General features: G+C 40.0%; 1 pseudogene; it reads right to left on the bottom strand.

Annotated features, from left to right (window-relative positions):
* Window positions 1–5,586: 5,586 nt before the first annotated feature.
* LOC115844698 (mitochondrial inner membrane protease subunit 1 pseudogene) lies at window positions 5,587–6,129 on the bottom strand (annotated as a pseudogene).
* Window positions 6,130–17,904: the final 11,775 nt, after the last annotated feature.

Below are 17,904 nucleotides of genomic sequence, written 5' to 3'. Positions count from 1 at the left end.
CACTTGCAAATATATTTTCATATTCTGAGGGTTGTCTTTTCATCTTGGTTATGGTTTCCTTTGCTGTGCAAAGGCTTTGAAGTTTCATTAGGTCCCATTTGTTTATTTTTGTTTTCATTTCCATTTCTCTAGGAGGTGCGTCAAAAAGGATCTTGCTGAGGTTTATGTCATAGAGTGTTCTGCCTATGTTTTCCTCTAAGAGTTTGATAGTGTCTGGCCTTAACATTTAGGTCTTTAATCCATTTTGAGTTTATTTTTGTGTATGGTGTTAGGGAGTGTTCTAATTTCATTCTTTTACATGTAGCTGTCCAGTTTTCCCAACACCACTTATTGAAGAGACTGTCTTCTCCATTGTATACAATGTACCCTTTATCAAAGATAATGTGACCATACGTGCATGCGTTTATCTCTGGGCTCTCTATCCTGTCCCGTTGATCTATATTTCTGGTTTTGTGCCAATACCGTACTGTCTTGATTACTGTAACTTTGTAGTACAGTCTGAAGTCAGGGAGCCTGATTCCTCCAGCTCCATATTTCTTTCTCAAGATTGCTTTGACTATTCGGGGTCTTGTGTGTTTTCATATAAATTGTGAAATATTTTGTTCTAGTTCTGTGAAAAATGCCATTGGTAATTTGATAGGGATTGCATTGAATCTGTAGATTGCTTTAGGTAGTAGAGTCATTTTCACAATGTTGATTCTTCCAATCCAAGAACATGGCATATCTCTCCATCTGTATCATCTTTAATTTATTTCATCAGTGTCTCATACTTTTCTGCATACAGGTGTTTTGCCTCCTTAGGTAGGTTTACTCCTTGGCATTTTATTCTTTTTGTTGCAGTGGTAAATGGGAGTGTTTCCTTTATTTCTCTTTCAGATTTTTCATCATTAATGTATAGGAAGGCAAGAGATTGCTGTGCATTAATTTTGTATCCTGCTACTTTACCAAATTCATTGATTACCCACAGTAGTTTTCTGGTAGCATCTTTAGGATTTTCAATGTATAGTATCATGTCATCTGCAAACAGTGACAGTTTTACTTCTTCTTTTCCAATTTGGATTCCTTTTATTTCTTTTTCTTCTCTGATTGCTGTGGCTAAAACTTCCAAAACTATATTGAATAATAGTGGTGAGAGTGGACAACTTTGTCTTGTTCCTGATCTTAGAGCAAATGGTTTCAGAATTCACCATTGAGAATGATGTTGGCTGGGGTTTTTGTCATATATGGCCTTAATTATGTTTAGGTAAGTTCACTCTATGCCTACTTTCTGGAGGGTTTTTGTCATAAATGGGTGCTCTGTGCTTCCTGGACTTGATTAACTATTTCCTTTCCCATATTAGGGAAGTTTTCAACTATAATCTCTTCAAATATTTTCTCAGTCCCTTTCTTTTTGTTTTCTTCTTCTGGGACCCCTATAATTCTAATGTTGGTGTGTTTAGTATTGTCCCAGAGGTCTGTGAGACTGTCCTCAATTCATTTCATTCTTTTTTCTTTATTATGCTCTGCAGTAGTTATGTCCACCACTTTATCTTCCAGGTCACTTATCCGTTCTTCTGCCTCAGTTATTCTGCTATTGATCTCTTCTAGAGAATTTTTAATTTCATGTATTGTGGTGTTCTTAATTGTTTGTTTGCTCTTTACTTCTAGGTCCTTGTTAAACATTTCTTTTATTTTCTCCATTCTATTTCCAAGATTTTGGATCATCTTTACTATCATTATTCTGAATTCTTTTTCAGGTAGACTTCCTATTTCCTCTTCATTTGTTAGGTTTGGTGGGTTTTTACCTTGCTCCTTCATCAGCTGTGTGTTTCTTTGTCTTCTCATTTTGCTTAACTTACTGTGTTTGGGGTCTCCTTCTCACAGGCTGCAGGTTCGTAGTTTCCGTTGTTTTTTGTTGTCTGCCCCCAGTGGCTAAGTTTGGTTCAGGGGGTTGTGTAGGCTTCCTGGTGGAGGGGACTAGTGCCTGTGTTCTGGTGGATAAGGCTGTATCCTGTCTTTCTGGTGGGCAGGTCCACGTCTGCTGGTGTGTTTTGGGGTGTTTGTGACCTTATTATGAGTTTAGACAGCCTCTCTGCTAATGGGTGGGGTTGTGTTCCTGTCTTGCTAGTTCTTTGTCATAGGGTGTCCAGCACTGTAGCTTGCTTGTCATTGAGTGGAGCTGGGTCTTGACATTGAGACGGAGATCTCTGGGATTTTTTGCCATTGGATATTACGTGGAGCTGGGAGGTCTTTGGTGGACCAATGTCCTGAACTTGGCTCTCCCACCTCAGAGGCACGGCCCTGATGCCTGGTTGGAGCACCAACAGCCTGTCATCTACACGGCTCAGCATAAAAGGGAGAAAGAAAAGAAAAGAAAGAAAGAAAGAAAAAGAAAGAAAGAAAGAAAGAAAGAAAGGGAAAGAAAGGGAAAGAAAGAAAGAAAGAAGATAAACTAAACTAAACTAAAATAAAAACATTATTAAAATAAAGAACAAAAACTATTTAAAAAAATTTTTAAGTAATTAAAAATAAGAAATAAGAGGCCAACCAAACCAAAAAAGAAACCCACCAATGATAACAAGCACTAAAGAGTATACTAAAAACAAAAACAAAAACAAAACGGACAGATAGAACCCTAGGACAAATGGTAAAAGTAAAGCTACACAGACAAAATCACACACAGAAGCATACACATACACACTCACAAAAAGGGAAAAATGAAAAAAAAAAATATCCTTGCCCCCAAAGTCCATCTCCTCAATTTGGGATGATTTGTTGTCTATTCAGGTATTCCAAGATGCAGGGTACATCAGGTTGACTGTGGGGATTTAATCTGCTGCTCCTAAGGCTTCTGGGAGATATTTTCCTTTCTCTTGTTTGTTGACACAGCTCCTGGGATTCAGCTTTGGATTTGATCCTGCCTGTGCAAGTAGGTCGCCTGAGGCCATGTGTTATTCGCTCAGACAGGACGGGGTTAAAGGAGCAGCTGATTCGTGGGCTCTGGCTCAGTCAGGCCAGGGGGAGGGAGGGGTACGGAATGCGGGGCGAGCCTGTCGCTGCAGAGACCGGTGGGACGTTGCAGCAGCCTGAGGCGTGCCGTGTGTTCTCCCGGGGAAGCTGTCCCTGGATCACGGGACTCTGGCAGTGGCGGGCTGCACAGACTCCCGGGAGGGAAGGTGTGAATAGTGACCTGTGCTCGCACACAGTCTTGGTGGCGGCAGTAGCAGCCTTAGTGTCTCATGCCCGTCTCTGGGGTCCATGCTGATAGCCGCGGCTCGCGCCCTTCTCTGGAGCTCCTTTAAGCAGCGCTCTTAATCCTCTTTCCTCCCGCACCAGGAAACAAAGAGGCAAGAAAAAGTCTCTTGCCTCTTCGGCAACTCCAGACGTTTTCCCGGACTCTCTCCCGGCTAGCCGTGGAGCACTAGCCCCATTCAGGCTGTGTTCACACAGCCAACCCCAGTCCTCTCCCAGGGATCCGACCTCCGAAGCCTGAGCCTCAGCTCCCAGCCGCCGCCCGCCCCGGTGGGTGAGCAGACAAGCCTCTCGGGCTGGTGAGTGCTGGTCGGTACCAATCCTCTGCGGGAATCTCTCCGCTTTGCCCTCCGCAGCCCTGTTGCTGTGCTCTCCTCTGCGGCTCCGAAGCTTCCCCGCTCCGCCAGCCGCAGTCTCCACCCGTGAAGGGTCTTCCTAATGGGTGGAAACTTTTCTTCCTTCACAGCTCCCTCCCACTGGTGCAGGTCCCGTTCCTATTCTTTGTCTCTGTTTTTCCTTTTTTCTTTTGCCCTACCCAGGTACGTGGGGACTTTCTTGCCTTTTGGGAGGTCTGAGGTCTTCTGCCAACGTTCAGTAGGTGTTCTGTAGGAGTTGTTCCACGTGTAGATGTATTTCTGATGTATTTGTGGGGAGGAAGGTGATCTCCGCGTCTTACTCTTCCGCCGTCTTGAAGCTCCTCCTCCTGGTTGTGTTTTAGTTCATGTCTCTGGGCCTTTCATACCAGTGAATCTCCATCTGTTACTTCTTTATTTGCATCTCCTCTTGGCCACTGGTACCTAATCTCAAGTCACTTTTCTGAGTAGAGTATATGGGTTGTACACCTTCTGAAGATTTGCATATTTGATTTTCCTGTTACCTCTATATGAAAGGACACTTTACTGAGTTACAGAACTCAGTATTATGTTCTATACTGTGTTATGTTCATTACTGACTCAGTGTTATAGCTATTTCCCTTAAAAATTAATGATTCCCTTTTTTTTGGCATTCAATATTGCAAAGAAGCTGTCTGACTCCAGTCTGTTTTTTAAAATAATTTTTCCTCATAGATAACCTGGAGGACTGGATGTTGTTGGATAATGTTATCAATTCAATCATTCAGTAGCCTGAATAGGGTAGGGAGGGAACGGGGTCACATGTGGGTCAGGAAGGGGGGAAATTTATACGTTTGTCTCAGAAGTTGTGTTTCCACTCTTTGCTGAAATTATTGTACCTGAGGCCAGATATTTTACATTTGGCATTTTGTTTAGCCCGACCACTAACTCCAAGTACACAAGGTGGGTATAGCTTTCTCTAGGATCTTCCCCAGAGATTTTACCCTCCAGACTGGGAGAGTGACTTGTCATTTTGGAGGGCTGTCCCTCTACAATGTTCCCAATTATTTCTATTGTAATTTGGGAATGCATTTTAATGTATCGGGAGGAAATGGCCAAGAAGGTAAAATTTTGGACGAGAGAAAGCTTGGAGCGAGCTTCATGGGCCTCCCTGCTCCATATACGCTGCAGTTAGAGCCCGTACAAATGTGCCTTCACAAGGAGTGACCTTCATCTTTCTCCACCATCCTTCCTGCTCTGTCAGAGTGAGATTGAGGGTCCTGCCTCCTTCCCCATTTCAGGAAATGTTTCTCCAGGTCAAAATACGTCCACTCTGCTATCGAGAACCCAGGCGCAGCAAGCTGAGTTGCTACACAGTTTTCTGCTGTACCCAGGGCTTGCTTTTCCCACCTGCCCCAGCCTCTGAATCCACAGATCCATCCATTGCTGCACTCACCTCTTGCCCTCATCCCTCATTATTAGGGATTGCTGGTGAAACTTGTCAAGATTTGCTTTACTCTCTTCCTGTAACCCTGTACTTCCAGGGAAAACTGAATTGTTTTTTAGTGAGATCTTCTGATCCTGTTTATCCTTTTACCTTATAGGTCAGATAATCTTCCTTGTTTGTTGACAACATGCCTTACTTTCAGTACTGAGGAATTGTTTCCTATATTTTACTTTTATGATTTTGTCTGTGTCTGGGAAGAGATTTGAAACTAGTTGTTCCACTGTTACCTTCCCTAGAATTTAAAAGATTAAGAAGAATTTTTACATAAATTGCAGTTCATCTCCTTCTTAAGAATAAGAAAGATTTCTTTTCAAATTCTTCTCAGCATGTGGCTTAGCGCATTCATTTTCAATTGATTTATATTAGCTTTCTTTAGACTTGCCCCCCCCCCCCAATTTGGGAGTACTTGGTTTTTATTTTTTTGAATAGTATTTTATTGGTAAGTATATGATTTCAGTGACAATAATAAATTCACTTGAACAGGAGACAATAAGCAAGTCAAAGAATAAATGCTTGCTAATCATTGTAAAATTTGTGTCCATTACGGCCTTCAGGTAGAAATCCAAATCACTCAGAGGCCAAATCTTAAAGAAGACACATCCTCTTATTAGTCTACATGGAATAGGTTCAAAGTACTTGCAATCTGTAGAATTGTGTAGATTACCACCTTCTAACCAAACATGATCTATTGGCACATAATTATAGCTTTTAAAGAAACCTGATGGACTATTGCTGGGGATTTTGTCTCCTTTCAAACCAATTACTCTTTTACAAAAATTTGATTTTGGATCACTTGGGCTTTTTGCAATCACAGTGTCACCTTTTTGGATGTCATAAAAATGTCAATTAAGATTCTCTGCAAATTTGCAAATATTTTAACATCTGAATTTTGAATTGTAGGCTCCATTGATAGTCCAGAATACATGACAGCACCACCAACATGTTCAAAAACACAATGAGCTACACAGTTATACTGAACAGTATAGCCAACAGTTGAAGGGTTTTTCCCAGAAGACCATGAAGCAGAGACTTCATGTAGACTCTGCCACCATTGGCCATAACTCTATTCTGCAATACATTCAATTTTTCTAGTAGTTGCAGGGCTTCTAAAAATAAACATCTAAAGCATGTCTCAAAACATATATGGGTGATGTGTATTTTCAGGATTTCTCTGGCCCCAAAGAGACCCAGGAGGCTCTCATCCAGGACTCAGGTGGTCCTTTCTCAGGAGGCTGGTCCTCCACAATGCTCTAACCATGATAGCTCTGAAGAGGTTAGTTGTGTGCCTGAGGGAAAGGAGAGAGATTGCAGTGAGTAGGCATGTTTGCAACCACGCTTCTCCCTGGGCCACTTGTTGGGGCTGATGGATGGCAGAACCATCAATAAAGTGCTTGGCCTCACTCCCCTCCATACTCTCAGGGTTCCAGGCCACACCTCCTACTCATTTACAGACACAATTTGTTTTGTAGATGATCTCTGGCAAAATTTTATCTCCCTGGCTTCCCTGTGCCCTTGACATTGCTATTGGGTATGTTCCCCCATCCATCAGGTAATTAATATCCAAAAAGGGAAACAAATCTGAAATACAATTGGGAAGATATATCTACTGATATAATACAAAAGCAAATATAAAAGATTTTTGGATTATCTTTGCTGCTGTACATCATTGTTAGCGTAGATGATGTGTTAGCTCTAACAGTGTTGACTTGTGCATTATTCTATAATTCTTCGCCCCTATTTCTGAAGTAAATTCCTTACTGAAATGATTTCATGTACCGGCAGTAACATTTCAGCTGCTTTCAACACGGCACCTTAGCTGTCTTTCTGAGTGTTATCTCTTAACCATTCCTACCAAATGAAATTTAGATTTTGAATGTTATTATATTTACATCATTTTAAAGCTTTTTTCTATAAAATGTATGCATTCTAACTTATTTTGTAAGGAATTAGGAGTGGGGTCCTAGTTTAGAATATTTCTATTTCTTTCTGACATTTAGTAAGCTGTTACAGAAAACTGATGAGGGTAGCTTACTGTCTTCAAGTTACATCAGTTATTTAGTGAATTGAATGAGAATACATTAAGCTTAATTTTAGAATGTTCCTTCTTATAAATGTATCATGTACGTCATAGAGACTTACCAGCCCCACTAATGTGGGAAGTCAGATATCACTCCCTTTGCGGGGTCAGGTTTAATTGAATCTTTGAGAGGGAAGTAGGGGACCACTAAAGAAAACTCCAAGTGATTCATGTAGCAGTATTTATAAACCTCTGAGTCAGTAATGATTCAGCACTGAAGCACAGTTCTGAGGACGCTGCTTGGTTAAAGAGACAGTGGTGTGAAATTAAAGCTGAGACCACTTGTAGTTCTTATTTGTGGATATGTGGCATTACGAGCAGGCAAAACATTTGGCCCAAGACCCTTTTCACTCCAGGTTCATCTGTGTAATTGTTTACGAACTTGAGAAGTAAATTTAAACTCTTCCTCCCAGTTGCTTTTTGAAAAATGATACAAACAGAAAAAAAGGTATCTTGTGTAAGTTTATTTGAAAGTAAAATTTGGGTCTAATTATATTAAAAAATACTACTAGCATTTCTTGAATACTTTATACCAACTGTATTACAACTATGCTGTTTGTCTTATAATACCCATTTTACAAATGATGAAACTGAGGCTTAGAGATGTTAAAAGCTTGCTGAAAGTAATATAGCTAATAAAAATTTTCAGTCAAGATTAAAAATCAGATACTTGCTGTCAGACAGACCAAAGTTTCCTATACTATGCTGTCTCCTGTGCAGGAAAGAAGTGAAGCACCATGTCAAATGAGCCAAACTGCCAAATTCAACCTGGGTTGAAAGTAAACTTCCTAAAATTTTAATCACTGAATGATGGAGAGAACATCAGGAATCATTTTGAAAGTTTGGAAGGTAAGAGCATGATATAAATGAAGACAACACTTCTCTGTCTTTGGTTTGATCGGTAAAATTATGACCTTCAATTTTCACTGTTTATTCTTTTGAATTTTAAAGACAGATTCAGGGCAACTTTGTCATATTTGTGATGATTGCTATGAGTGTATCTGAGAATTTTTCTTTTAGAATGACATTGGATTATGATGAGTTTACCCAGTAGAATATGTGGGGGACCAAACTTATGACATCCGTTGGCAATGTGGGGACAGATCCATCAGGCTCAGCAATGCTTGGCAACGCAGTGTGTTCTTCCAGCCTCCCAGGACTTGATTCTGTATTATGTAGCCCCCATTCCCTCCGGGTGAAATCTGGTTCCTTGAATGACTGGACCATTTCCATTGCTGGTCAAGATGTATTTGCAGAGTGAGAGGTGATGGCAGAAATGTATACTTTCAGCATGGATAGTTCTTAGTAGTATGGGGGTGGGGAGGCTTCCCTGGAGGTCCTGTGGTTAAGACTCTGTGCTTCCACTGCAAAGGGCACGGGGTCGATCCCTGTTTGGGGAACTAAGATCCCGCATGCCCTGCAGTGTGGCCACACACCCACACCCACACAAAGTACAGAGAGGAAGCCATAGAGAACAGAGGTCCCCACACATTTGAATTCACAGAGTTATACATCTTACATTCATCATACATTAAATTATTTGTGGGGGGGGGGTTCATAGGGTCGTCAACGTTTTATTTTTCAAGTAAGAATATTAAAAAGAACTCTGCCATCTGCTATCATTTCATAAGAGAAAGACTACTTTAAGCTATAAAGAGGAAGGACATAGTATCAGGATAAAGAAAAATTGTCTAAATGGAATAGATTTAGCTTCACTAAAAACTCACTTTATTGTATAAATGGAATAGATTTAGCTTCACTAAAAACTCACTTTATTGTATTAATCTTTTTTAAGATTAATTAATTAATTTATTTTTGGCTGCATTGGGTCTTCATTGCTGTGCATGGGCTTTCTCTAGTTGCAGCGAGTGGGGGCTACTCTTTGTTGCAGGGCAGGGGATTCTCATTGCAGTGGCTTCTCTTGTTGTGGAGCACGGGCTCTAGGCACTTCAGTAGTTGTGGTTCATGGGCTCTAGAGCACAGGCTCAGTATTTGTGGTGCATGGGCTTAGTTGCTCCGCGGCATGTGGGATCTTCCCGGACCAGGGATCGAACCTGTGTCCTCTGCATTGACAGGAGGATTCTTAACCGCTGTGCCACCAGGGAAGTCCCTGTATTAATCTTAATACAATAATTTTTCCTCAGCCTGATGGAAATTAAGTCATGGGTCAGAACTGCCTATGGACCATTGCCAGACAAGCCCAAAATGTGGAGCATTTGGAAGCCACATGAGTCCTAGAACTCTGGCTCACTCACCAGACCTGAGGGAAATCTTGGGGGAAAAAGTGCCCTAAATAAAGAAGCCCAGAACAGGGTCTTATACATACTGTGTACTCAAAACTCTTTTGTTGTTGAAATTGAAGAGGGATGAATGTTTGCCAAGTGCCAGGATTGAATCTAGGGAGTGGCTAGCAGAGGACAGAGAGGACTCTGGTCTCCCTTCAGGACACCCACCCCTTTTACCCCACTGGGGTAACGCATTAGGGGTGAGGATGCAGTGTGAGGCTCAGATGGTCCTGGTGGAGGACCAGGGTGGAAGGATGGCCTGAGGCCGTGCTGCACCAGTAGGGATGGAACATATCCTCAGAGGGGCCCCAGGGGCCCTCCATTCTGCTCTCTGCCTGGTGGGCCCTGTGATGCTTCTTGCTGGGTTCACTTTGGCCTAAGGGAGAGTGTACAGTGTGGTAAGGGGATCACCAGCTTTCAAAACAAGACCCTTGTTGGAATCTTTATAAGTAAACTTAATACCTACAGGCACCCTTCCTCTAAGAATAACTGCACCTGAGGGGATCTACCAAAGCATAAACATGGCCACCTACACTAAACACAGGAACAAAAATATAAAAGTGATATAATAAAAGTAATTATTAAAATAACCTAGTATAAAGTTAAGGTTTATGTATCATTTTTAAAGAAGATTTCTAGTGGTGTTTGCCTCATATATTTAGCTTTTTAGATATTTGGTACCTACAGATTTGTGACTGTTACATCCTTTTAATAAATGGTGCCTTTATGTTTTATAACCTTCCTCTTGCCCTGATTAATGCTTTTAATCTTAAATGCTGCTTTGCTAATTATAATTGTATGCTGCTTTTCCTCCTTTCCTTTTCTAAAAAAAAGTATTTTCCTGATATCTGTTTGCCTACTTCTTTCTTTCCAACATTAAAAAAACCTTCTGTTTCCAGTGTGTTTTGAAAATAGACACATCTACTTTTTAAAAAATCCAATCTGACAGTCTTTGTCTTTGAAAGATGAATCCAATCCGTTCACATTTAACTGAGAACAGATATTTTTGATTTTATTTCTTTCATTTTACCTCATGCATATTATTTATATTATGTTGTTTTTCCTTCCCCCACCCCTTAGTTTTGGTGGGTTGATCAAAGTACTATTAATTGTCTATCTTTTCCTTATTAGATTTAGAGGTTCTATCACATTTCCCCACTCTTCTAGGTATTTTACTCTCCCATTTTGTTTATTTCTATTGAACCACTTCTTTCTCTGCTATCAATATGAAAATAAGGTACCGATCATATCTCTCCATGGAAGTGTTTTATTTTCTCTCTGTCCTCTTTCACCTTTAAAATGTTTTCATTTCCCTACTTGTTTCTCAGGTGAAACCTTAAGAAAACTTCCACTTCCCTTCTCTACTTGCTCCTTCCTCCCTTCCCAAGGATTTATGAGATTATTTAATACTTTTAGACTTTTTTAGGTTTTCCTCTGTAAGTTGTTTCTTCTCTTTATATGATCATTGTTTAGCACTTATATTACAAATTCCCAGACATCCTACCATTTTCAATTTAGGTTTAAGTGGAAAATTAAGTATATCTAAGTGGAAAACTGTACACACACACACATATGCAGAGAGACAGAGACTTATGTTCATGCTATTTCCTCACCTCTTTGTGCCCTACTAGGGACTTTGTTTTGATTATCTTGTTGTCTTGGCGTGCTTCCTGAAGCATTACCTTAGATGGAATATGTGGGTGATGTAAGTCCTGGATTCCCGCATATTTGCCACTCCCTCTCTCACCCTGACAGCTGGCTTTCTCAGTGGGGATAGGATTTGGGGTTGGCATCCTCCTCCCTCAGTGCTCTATGGGGGTAATTCTTCTGTCTAGTGCCTCAGTCCTATTTGTGTTGGCCCTTTCCTTTGTATGTAATACAGTTTTTATGTGTGACAGCCTATACATTTTCTTTATGCTTGAATTTAGGAATTCTGCCTGGATATGCCCAACTGGGTTTTTAAAAATTTTTTTCCTCATCAATTATGCCTGGAACTCAATGAACACTTTAAATTTGTAGACTTGAGTCTTTCTTCAAAAAAGGGAAAATTTCTTCTGTTATTTCCTTAATTAATGCATTCCTACATCTGTTCCTTTTCCCTCCCTTGGAAATTTCATTATTCACATGTTAGGTCTATGCATCTGTCCTCCAAGCCCTTTTTAAACATTTCTCTTATGATTTCCATCTCTTTGTGTTTTTACTTTCTGTGTTGAGATATGTTTTGCTTGATCATACAGGTCCAAATTCAATCCCCAACAGAAAACAGAAGCTCCTTCTATTCCATCTGTGGAATTTGTAAAGTTAAAAAAGAAAACAAAACAAGAAAAAACTCTTTGAATTCCAGAGTCTGTTTTTTTTTTCCTCTTCATATATTAGAAGCGAATTTCTTTGAGCACCATTGTTATTAGCATTTTTTAAATCTCATGCAAAAATTAAAGCTATCATTTTTCTTCTCCAGCATTTCTGGTATATAAGGAGCTGCCAGTTTTAGGCATTCTGCTTGTTTTCCTCTCTCTGGTTGCTGGGTGCTGTAGGTGCTATTGTTATTTTCTTTTTCCTATGCATGGCTCCATTCACCCCTGGGATATTAGTTGGGCAGTTAAGCAGGCTCTTGAATGATGGCAAGGCCAGGTAGAGGCAGTAATCTGTGCTCCATCGAACTGGTGATGGACCTCCTGGCAAGCAGTCAGCCTTGCTCATGGAAAGTTCAGTGCGTATGTTGCTGCTCAGGAGGTTCTCCTGGACAACTCTGCTCTAAGTGACTCGGGGATTCATGTGCCTTCTATCTAGTGGATCTTCAATCACCTGAGACCTTTTCAGGATCTTCTGTGGGATCTAGTAAATACAGTAAATTCTGTACATTTTAGGAAGTGATGAGTGCTATTAAAATAGAGCAGGATAAGGAGTGTGTATGGATGTATTGGGAATATGTATGGGGGCATAATAATGTTTAAATAGGAATGATCAGTGTGGGCTTTATTAGGAAGTTGACATTTGCGAAAAACGTCAGAGTGTTGACACATGAGGATAACCAGAGCGAGAGCATCCGAGGCCAAGGAGACAGCCAGTGCAAAGGCACTAAAGTGAGAGCAAGTCTGGAGTCCTTGGGGAGCAGCTGGTGTGGGGAGAGTGCAGTAGGATGAATATGGAGACTATTAAGAGATGGGGTTAGGGAGGTAATGGAGGGCCTGATCAGTTAAGAGGTTACTGCAATAATCCAGTAAGAGTTGGCTGAGGCTGGCTCTGTGGTGGTGGCAGTGGGGGCTGGGAGGAGGGAGTGTAGTGTAAAACAGTCAGACTTAAAATATGACTTGCAGGTAAAGCCAAAAGGAGTTCCTGACTGATTTGAAGGGCAGTGTGAAGTAAAGAAAGGGATTAAGGAATTTATTTATTTAAGCAACATTTATGTAGCACTTACTATGTATAGGCATTTGACAAATACTAACTCATTTAATCCTCATACCACCCTTAAGGGATATTATTATCTCATTTTTAAGATTAGGAAACAGAAGCACAAAGGAGTTAATAAAGCAATTTGCCCAAGGCCACACAGCTAGTGACATATATCGGATTTGAACCCAGGCAGGCTAGCTCCAGAGTCTATAATCTTAACCATCATTATTCTGCCCTTCTTGTGGGGATTCTGAAAGTTCCTAAGAATGTCAATTCCAACTGGACCTTAAGCCACTAGGGAAATAATCACAGAATGGGTCTCTGCATCCACTGGGTCCATGAAAGACTTAGGCCAAAATTACATTTATCACCTGACTTCCATAGGTCCCCATTTGGTCTTGTAGGCCACAGTAGCATTTTGGGTTCTTAGGAATGAGTGTCAACTCAGAGCCAGTCTTCAGTAATCCCAGAAAAGTTTGGGTATTTCCATTTCCATGGTGCACAGTCACCCTGGTAAATTACCACATTCCCTTTGGGGAAGACTGAAAGGAAGATTTGTGGTACTTGTGGCACTGGGTCCTTCTTCAAAGGGATCTGTGACATTTTAGTAGGACCTCTCTTGGGAAAAGAAAAAAAAACTCTTACTTTAAGGAAATTAGACACAAATTCTGAGATTTTGGGCTTGAACAAGTGGAAGGATGGATGCTATTTACTGAGATGGGAAAGATTATGGGTGATCCAAATTTGATGGTGGCAAGGAGATCATGAGTTTGGTTTGGGACATATTAATTTTGAGATATTTTTTAGACATCCAAATAGAGTTGCTGAGTAGATGGTTGGATGGATAAGAAAAGGTTTCAGAGGAGAGGTCCAGCATGGAAGTATAAATCTGGCAGTCATTAACATAGAGATGGTATTTAACGCCACGAGGTCTCAAGTGAGAGTGTGGAGAAAAGAGAGAGGTTCAAGAACCAAGCACTGGGCTTGGAGAAGAGGATAAACCAGTAAGGGAGGCAGCCAATGTGTGTCCATGGATTCCAAGTGAAGGAAGTATTTCCAAGAAATTGAATGCTGTCAATTGTATCAGATGTTGCTGATAATGCCAAGAGAGATGACTGAGCATTGACCGTTGGATTCAGCAACATGGAGTTCATTAATGAGCTTTTGGGGAGTAGTGGTGGAAAAGCCTAATTAGAGTGTGGTAACAAAATTGGAGGAATAAATAGTGAGTAGTGAATAGTCAAATCTTTCAAGAAGTTTTGCTGAAAAGGAGAACAGAGAAATGGGCAGCAGCTGAAGGGGGAAGTACAGTCCAGAGAGGACATTTTTATAAGATGAAAAAGAAAAAACATGTTTACATGTGTTGGAAATGATCCAACAAATAGACAAGGAGAAAATGATGATACAGGACAGAGAAGGGGACTTTCCTGGAGTGATGCATTTGAATGGGTCAAAGGCTGTTTAATTACAAATGTGAATCAAAGCATAAGCTCTAAACCACAGAGATGTACTCTAATTCCCCACTCTTCTTTTTTTCCCCTGCTAAGTCCACATTGTCAAATCTTTGTAAGAGTCATGTGTTCTTATGAACCACTATGGAGAGGAACCTCCATTCTTAGACTTATGTTTACATCAATGCAGACCCACTTGATACTCGGAACTTCACAGCATGCACTCTGAGAATGCCATTTACCATGACTTCAGACAGAAGGAGGTGGCTAGGAGGGGGCAATCACTGAATTTTAAGACCTAGGGAATATTTGGTTCCATTTCTCATAGCACGTTGCTCACGTCCTCCACCTTCATATATATTAATCTTGCCTCTGAATATGCGCATGGTGTTTCACTGGGAGAGACCACAGTTTCTATCTTCCATTTAAAGCACCACTATAGAGCGTTAGGCCAGCTGTCCCCTGATCTTCACTGTGGTTATCTGCCTTTTAGTATCCTTGATGTTCATTCATTTTCTATTTTTTCTATCACATTATCTATTAATCTACTTTAACTAAATATTACATTGTTAACAATTGTTTAATCCTCTAGTTATTCCACTTAGAAATCAAGACCCTGTCAGGTAGCTTTTGCCTTAAGAAAATTAAACATTGGAAACCTTTAAACACAAATAATTACAAGGTTTAATTCTCTTTTTCCTTTTCCAAAACAAACATTTCTTTTTCAGTATTATCTGTAATATCATGCAGAAGTAGATTCCTGGTGGACATAAAGTTGAAGTATTCCAACTGTGGCATGATAGTACAATTGTCTGAGGCTTCATGAAAGACAAAGACTATTAGATTCTGAAAAATCATCTCCCACTGGCTCTTGTCTGCTGTTATTCTGATTATTCAATCTCTCTGTGAATCTAATTCTTAATTTAGGAGCTTCTAAATTCAAACCATGGTGCATTTTGTGCATCCAGCTGAAGTCACTGTGGGCAGCAACACCACTGTGCCCAACCGAGAATCATTTGAGGGAAGTGAGGACATGGTCACACGGGTCCCTCGTGCTTGCTGTCTGCTTGCCGAGATGCCAGCCTCCTCCTCCAGGTGATGCCCTTGTTGAGGAGGCTTTGTGTCTTCTTTACCTCCTTCTCTGCAGTGCCCAGCACAGTGTCTGCCTAGATATAGAGGCATCCAAGAAATATTTGTCAAATGAATAAATACATCATGTAATTAATAAACTATATAACCTGGTTGTCAATTTCTGCCTGAAAGTAGCTTGCAGTTGAGAAGATGGAAAGGTAATATATTAAGTTTTCAGTTTCACTGTAAATAAACTCTATTGCTCATCCACTCCAATTCCACTCTCAACACTTTTACTCAAATGATCTTTTTTTGAATGTTTAGTGAAAAACTTCTAGCAGAGACTGTAATCATTTTCTACTCTCTACCAGGACCTGCTTTCTGTGAGTGTGGACTGCTGCCCCTCACTTCAAAGCTTTTGTAGACACCCACCCCTCTGCCTGGGATGTCCTTCCTCTACTCGCCCACCTGACAAACTCCTGGGCAGAGAGGCCGAGAGTATTAGCATAAGAAGCTATTGTTGCAACCGGAGGGGTTGGTTTAACCAAAAGTTTTGGTAGGTGGTTTTGATTTCACCTATCTCTTGTGTGATTAGGTACAATTCTTAACTTCCTAGATCTCAGCTATTTCCTTTGTAAAATGTGGGTAAAGCTGATCTCGATGGACTAGTGTGAAGGTTTAGTGAGATATTATATAAACATGGCACAGTTATAAGCCTTTAGTTAGTGCTCAGTAACGATAGCTGCTATCACCACAACCTGCACCACCAGAACTACCACCACCAGAACCACCATTTTCACCATCATCATTGTCATCCTTCAACAGTCAGTTCATAGATGCTCTCCTCTGTGAAAACCTCCTAGACTCTGGGCAGCATTAGCTATTCCCTTTCATGCATCCTTGTAGCACTTTATACACCCAGTTCTCATTGCATTATATCATCTTTGTTCCTTTACATGTCGGTTCTCTATGGGACTGAGCTACTTACTGACAGTAACCTTGTCTTATTAGTCATTAGCTCTCTAGTATCTAGCATCTAACACTGGACCTGTCACCTAAGATTGGCTCATTAAATGTGTATTGAATGACTACAGGAATAAAATAAACTTTTACTTAGGCATAAAGTTGGCATTCACCATATATCCAAAAAAGTAACATGAAAATGATAGACCCAAGTCTGGGAGACTGAATACAAGTGTAACAATAGTAAATATGGAGATTCAGTAGGATCATATCATTTGTAAGCTCTATGTGCAATTATAGTAAATTGGGACTGCTTTAAACATCAATATACAAGGTAAATTTATGTTCATTTATAGCACTTGGAATATTATTTTATTATTTTAAATAATTGCAAAAATTGTAAGGTTTTTTTTTTAACATATTGTTGGATATGTCTTATTTTTTTTTTTTTTTTTTGAGATGGTTTTTTGGTCAAGAATGCAATCCCTGATCAAAATATTACCTCTCTGAGAGACTGAAACTGCTTTAAACTTGTTTTATTACAAGGTTTTAAGGCACTGTTTTTTTTTTTTTTAAGAAAAACGGAGTCTGCCTGACTTTCATTATGTTTAGAGTCATCATTCGGTAGTTACCAACTCTGCAAAGCTTGAGGTCAAGGAGGCAAGTATGACAGATGCCATTTTGAATCTCTCTCTCCTTATGGCACTCTCTGGTCACTCTCAACAACTTCTTCATCTCCTTCTGACCTCTGAAAGGCTAAAAGCTGATACCAGGAGTTGGGGATGGGGGGATGATTGCTCAGCTGATATTTCAGTAATTTCTGTTGTTTTTGTGGGAATTAATTGGAAATATCTAAGTGGTTAGAAGGTTTGATACTCATTCCTTCATTCATTACAGAAACCCAGATTTCTGGGATGCCTGGGCTCAAATTTGCTTGGATAGCATTTCAAAAGAAAACAGAGGTCGTCTTGAGCTTTGGAGACCCAAGTACATGGTGACTTGGGAGGCCATCGATAGAAAGAACATGGGCTTTGGAGTCAAGGAGGTCTGCAGATGTAAACTCTGTCACTGCTAGTGTATTCATTTTTCTAAGCCTTCATTTCCTGATCTTGTATCTAGGTAATTATAATATCTACTTGTAAAGGGTTCTGGTGATGAATAAATATGATGATATCCATTAAGTGTCTAGCATAGTTCCTGTCCCATTTATTATTCAATTTCAATATAAAAGGAAGAGGCTGGGGAAAAAATGAAAGATGAAAAGGGAAGCTATAGATTGAAAGAGACTTAGAGGATGCATCAACTAACTGCAATATATGGAGCTTATTGGGGTTCTTATTTGAATGACTGGGAAATATATTGGGAAGTTGAAATGATGAGTAGACATTTGATGATATTAAGGAGTTATTAACTTTTTAAGATGTGATCATGGTATTGTTATGTTTAAAAAAATAAGTTCCTAGCTTTTAGAAATACATACTGAAATATTTATGAATAAAACAAAAATTTGCTTATAAACATTTCCACAATAAAAAGTTGTACCTATACACTGCTCTTTTAAAAATTCAAGCCTGTCTATATAGATACAAATAAA

The sequence above is a fragment of the Globicephala melas genome, chromosome 8, assembly GCF_963455315.2.
Source record: "Globicephala melas chromosome 8, mGloMel1.2, whole genome shotgun sequence".
NCBI lineage: Eukaryota > Metazoa > Chordata > Mammalia > Artiodactyla > Delphinidae > Globicephala > Globicephala melas.
The sequence above is the reverse complement of the archived record's forward strand: the minus strand, read 5'-3'. Positions and strand labels throughout refer to the sequence as shown.